The sequence below is a fragment of the Pteropus alecto genome, unplaced genomic scaffold (genome assembly GCF_000325575.1).
Source record: "Pteropus alecto unplaced genomic scaffold, ASM32557v1 scaffold88, whole genome shotgun sequence".
Taxonomy (NCBI): Eukaryota; Metazoa; Chordata; class Mammalia; order Chiroptera; family Pteropodidae; genus Pteropus; species Pteropus alecto.
In genome coordinates, this window is record NW_006494611.1 from 970490 (window position 1) to 976797 (window position 6308).

Below are 6308 nucleotides of genomic sequence, written 5' to 3' on the forward strand. Positions count from 1 at the left end.
TTATTATTATTATTATTATTATTTTGGTCTTTTCCTGGGAGAGATCCGAAATTTGACTGGAGGAAACCAAGTCAAGAGACTTGGCCTGTGTTCTTGCCAACAAATGAACCATTGTCTTAGACTTTAAGTTCTTTTCCTTTTCAGATCCAACTTAGACATAGCGTTTCATTCAAGATAACGCTTGTAGTTTAAAAGATTCTGGTCTGGCTTGCCTCATTTTACAACTTCTATCGTCTCTTTTCAAAACCTGAAGAGGACCTCATTTCCTGTTTGAGAGTTCCTCATGCTTTGCCAGCCACTGGGTCTTTAAGGAAGCTTGCCAAGAGTTTCCGGCTGGGAAAGACAGTCTAAGTTCATCACAGAGAATGAGCTGGTACCGCAGTTGTAGTGACTCACCTACCTGGTTGCCCACCTCGCAATGGCAAGAATTACACTGTCTAATTGAAAGACCTGTGTTGTAGCAAAACGCAATTGGATCCCATGGCAAAATCATCTCAAACTCGCTGTGATCTTCTCTTTCACTGGCTGTTTTCAACACAAGACAAGACAGGAAATTATGTCCTGAATTATAGTTTGATTTTTAAACATTAAGATTAGCAGATACTTGGTTTTATGTCCATTTTGTACAAATTTAGTGGTGATTACAAAACACCAAAAATAGGTCACAGCAAAATGAACAATCAAGATTAGGTTAAAACATTCCTCTAAAATTTCAGTATTCATTTTTGAAGTGTCAGTTACTATATTTTTTGTAATTCATCATTTTTTTTTCCCTTGGCTTAGACTCTAGATGAGAAATGATACTTAGACCAAAGACATTGTTCTGTTATATAGCCACTGCTTTTTAAAATGCAAATCTACTCTCCCCTCACCAATGCTTGATCTTTGTAGGTGCTCATGCACTTCTGCGCTCTCTCTCTCTCTCAGCACCAAAATGCTAGAGAATGTTCTTTCAAGACTTATATGAGAAAATTAAAGGAGGGCCAGAGCAACAGGAACACTAAAAGTCAATACTTTCACTTTACAAAAAATTATTGTACAGTAAACAGGTATTTTAAAAAGCACGTATTATTATGATTAAAGAATACTATATTTCTAAATTATTACAATTCTCATCTAATTTAAAGGCACATATAGGAGCCATTTTAAAGTATCTTATATTACAATCAGTCACCAAAAATCAAATAGTAGAGGTTAATAGTGTGCGTAAGTTTACCCTGTAAGAAATTAAATTCATGAGTCTACATTTCTACTGTTGTGAAACTTTCAGACGAGACAGCATTTGGTGTTAACGTGGAAGAATATTCTATGGTTATTTTAGCTTTAATGTGCATTCGCTGAAATAAAGTGCACATTATGTCTTTTCCCTCCTTGTGTTCTTTTTTAAAAACGGAGTATTTTTAGAATGTTGTTTTTAATGTACGCATTATTTTTATTAAGTTATTTGGTAAAAGATAAAATATATAATAATAATGGCCTCTCTTCTTCTAATTTGATTATTTCAAATCAAGCAAAAATGGACATTTTTCTCTCAGAAAAAACGAGTGTGTTTTTGGTGCAAAAGTGATTGTTTAGTTATAGTATTTTCCCCTAAGAGATTAACATTTATGATGGATCTTATTTCGAAGCTGACTATTCTCAAAGAAAAGCAGAGAGATATTAGAATTTGCAAGTAAATTACAATGTTTAAAATGCATTTTAATACATTGTTTAAACTGTTGTGAACTATTGGTTAAAAAAAGGTGTATCTGTTGCAAATGTGAAATTTTGCTGTTTGAAGTTTCTTACAAATTCCAGTTTCTTTAGGACAGCAGCAGAAATTAATATCAAAGACAGACAATTTAGAGCTTCTTCAATTTATTTTATTTTATTTTATTTTATTATTTTACTTTAGCTGTGATAGGCATCTCAGCAAGGTATATTTTAACATATTTTTTCCTAATTTTTTCCCCTCCTTTCAGTAAGATGGATAAGCTTTTAGAGTACCCAGTCACCGTGGTAACTGCCAAAAAAATTCTCCTGAAGTTTGAAGAGGTCAGCTAGCAGGGTCAACAACTCTGGCCTCTCTCTGAGCTTGGTCTAGCATGCCCCAGCCTGCGGTTGGAGTGTCAGGCCAGATCTGACCCTGGGAGGTGGACTATTCCGGCTCTGATATAAATTTTTCGAGTCAGTTCATGGCCTGGACTCTCCAGGTGGCCTCCAAAATCGATTTTGACCCCCTGACCTTGTCTCACGGAGGCAGAGCATCCACCCTAAGTAAGGATTTAGCCAGGAATGACAGCTTTCCACTGAGTGTTATTGGGGACAGTATAAACAGTTTGGAAAGCAAAGTAAGGAGGTGTGAGTGCTAGAAATCATTAAAAACACATTAAAAAACAATTTAAGAATTTTTTTGCGAAAAAATGTTTAAAATGTATATTTGTTACAGAATCATGTGATTTGTAGGATTATTAAATCATAGAATAGTTTTGAATATAAATACTCAGTACACCACACATCTTTATCCTTTGAGATACTTCGTTATAATTATGCAAATAAGATAGCCTGACTTGCAAGAAAATAGGTACAGCAGGGATGTAACATGTACAGAAAAGGGAAGCTAGTTATTAAAATACATCAGTAGGTTTTCTAGTATTTTAAATACTAAATTTATGCGTGTGTGTCTTGAAATGTTTAAAATGGGAAAATAAAGAACCTTAAAAAAAAAAAAAGCCTGAAATGAAGATAAACTTGTGCTGTGCTCCAAGTGCCTTGCTTCTTTGTGAAACAATAGCCAGTACATTCATTAGGATACAAATGAGATAAAAATTATAAATATAGAAAGTTAGATCTTATAGAGACCGAGAGAAGAGAAAACAGTAAATTAATATTCTCTGAATTAACTTGAAAAATAACAATAATGTATTTAAATCATCAGTGACTCTTTCCTTCTTTATTTTATTTTTTATTTTTCAGGATGCCACCCTGAAAGTTTTGTTTTCTTCAGGAAAGTAGAGTTCTCTTTGAGAGTTCTAGCCTGTGAACTCAGTGTGTAAATGTGGTCATCAAGCAAGACTGAACTGCCAAGAGGGAAGATTTTGAATGTTTCGCTTTTTAAAACTCTTCACAGCATTCCTTCTTCCAGTGGTACTTAAAGTTTTCCCTTTTTCCCAGAACTGTTGAAAATGGCTCCAAAGCAACACTGCAGTAGCTAAACCAGTTGTACTACAAAGTTGTTGAGATGGCATTTCATCAGAATCCTTTGTAAAAATTAGATTTTAAGTAGGGGTGAGTGTCCTTTTGGGAGAGGGACAAGGGGGAGTGGAAGAAGAAGGGGAGGGGATCGAGCAGTTTGTATATGTATATATACTCTGTTTGAAGGCCTCTGTGTCTTGGCTTCTCACTATGTTAAATCCCTATTATAAAACTTATCTTCACAAAGCCTATTATAGTATTCTGAGAACAAATTGGACCATGAATAACTTAGTTGGAAGTGTAGATTATTTTCTACTCAGGGAAAGTTAGAAATGACAACGGCTTAACTAACAGAATAGTGATTAATCTTAAATAGATGAATTTCAAAGTTTCACCCTTGATAAAGAGTACCTTTGATATTTCCTCTCTTCAGACTCATGTTTCCACTTTCTTTGTATTAAGAATTGTCCTAGTGATTACACTGTCCACCTAATACAGCATGGCTCTAACTACAGATCATTGCCTTTTAGGTTGTTAATCTGTCTGAGGGTGACCAGAACGACACTACTTTTCAGTAGTTAAATATATGGTTTTAAAGTGGTACCTGTGCTTAGACATCAAACTCACTGTTAGGAATGGTATCTTACATAAATGAGATAAAATTAGATAAAATTATTATTTTAAAAAATCTTAAATTTGTTTAATGCTCTATAGCTTCCAAAACACTTCTCAGTTCATAATTTTATGTGATCCTTAGAATAATGTTATGAAATAAACAAATATCATTAATCCCATTTTACCAGTGAGGGAGCTGAGTGATTTGCACACTGCGAACTGGCTGATAGATGGAAGAACTGGGATACCAACTCAAATTTTATAGCTTCTCTATCAAGTGATTAACCTATAGCAATAGGCTTTTAAATTATTTTTGGGTTCTACATTCCTGAAAATGAAGATTTTGTATTAAAGTGCAGTCTTTATATTTCACAGATAAAAAAGTTAAAAGACACAATTGAAAAAACTTCTATTCACTTAAAAGTGAATTTTGCCAACTATTCTTTTCCTTTTGTATACATATTTTAATGGTCTTTCAGAGTTGAAGGTCTTAATTTCTAAAAGTCAAACGTAGACAATCCTTGTAAATTAAATAACTATCTGGAATTTTTAAATATACATGAAAACTACAGATCATATGCTTCAGAATAAAATATAACATAATAACTAAACCTTTAGAAGCATGCTCTGCATATTAAATAATTATTTGAGAGCGTGCAATTGATTAAGTTCTAGAGTGCTGTAGGTGAAGTTTCCCTTCTAGTGTTCTGTCTCGCCCCCCAGCTTTATTGAGGTATAATTGACAAATAAAATAGCGAGATATTTAGAGTGTATGTCATGATGATTTGATACAGGTATATGTTGTGAAAGGGTTCCTCCCATCTAGTTAATTAACACATCCATCACCTCGCATGTTTACCTTTTTGTGTGTGTGAGAACATTTAAGTTCTCTCTTAACAAATTTCAATTATTCAACTACAGTCACCACTTAGATCCTCAGAAGTTACTTATCTTAAAGCTGAAAGTTTGTACCCTTTTACTAAACTCTCCTTCATTTCCTCACTCCCCAGTCCCTGTTCTTCTTGTTTTTATAGGCTGGCATCTTTTAACATCTCAGCAAGTCTGGAAAAATAAGGTTACTCTCCATGTTAAAAAAAAAAAAGTTTGTAAAATATTCTAGAAATAATAAGTAAAAGATTTAGTTAACCTGACATCGATGTAACCTATGTAAACATAGGTTAAGAAATCAGAAGTCAAAAAATGCAAATGGTAACACCATATGATTCTTCTTAGGTTTTTAATGATATAGTTTTAATTATGTAATGTAGGCAGTATGGATGTCAGTGTAGAAATCCTAATTTTTTTTGTTTCTTAATTGAATACAATTAAATTAGTCATTTTATATATACTTAAATTAAGGCTTTTGCTCCTGAATTATGTTGGCAGCCAGACAAATCCAGTCAAGCTTTTTAGGATTAAAAAAATGAAAGAATTCAGTAAAGAAAAATGAGCTGTTCTGGTTGCATGTTGCATCTGTAAAGTTGTGTCATATAATATGTCAGTAATGACATATATAACCTTTCTTGTGCTAAGGTTTTTCAATTACAACATAATATTAGACTGAGGATTGTTCATTTTGATTTGGGTATAAATGCTCAAGCCCTAATTTTCAAACTTCTAGTGTCTACTGATTTGCAAATTAAGAAATGAAAATATAAGGACTTATATTAACATTGATATGTTTGTTTAGATGCTCTTTGAAATTTTTAAGTTTCTTTTTATATTACCAACTTCATTCATTTTTTTTAAAGATGCCTTTAACAGCCATCACTGCCCAAACAGGTTTTTTCCTTCCTTCCTTCCTTCCTTCCTTCTTTCCTTCCTGCCTGCCTGCCTGCCTGCCTGCTCCTTTTTTCTTTCTTCTTTTCTTCTCTTCCCTTCCCCCTCTCTTTTCATTCTCTCTTTTTCTACCTCTCTCTTTCCTGTGTTACTCATGAGTTTCTAGGTAGTTTACTTTTAAAATGTAGAACAGCTAAAATTAAGGGGCTTATCTAATGCAATATATCATTCAAAACTGATTTGTACACAACAAAACTCTCATTTCAGTTAAACTTATAACAAGTCAGAGAACCTTTATGTATAATATCAAGACTTCTCTGACAAACAAAATCCAATCCTGAGGGATCAACTTTTCGCGTTGTAGATTCTGGCAAGTTCCTTCTTGCTATCTTTATAGTTTTTATAAGTCATTTAAGCTATTGATTAGTTTTCATGTTGCAAAAGAAGATGAAAAAGGAGAAGGAGGAGAAATTATTTTTAAAATCTGGAAAGAAATATTGTTAAATTACTACTTATAATTTATATGTAAGTACATACAAGCATCATGCTAGCATTGGAAAGTATAAATAAAGATCAGTGATTCCTCATTTTCCTTTTAAGTCATCCCTGCCCAATAAACTATGGTATAAAAGATATGTTTTCTTTCATCTTCTCTCTCTCTCTCTCTCTCCCTCTCTCTCTCTCTCTCTCTCTTCCCTCCCCCTCCCTCTCTCCCTCTCTCCCTCTCTCCCTCTTTCTCT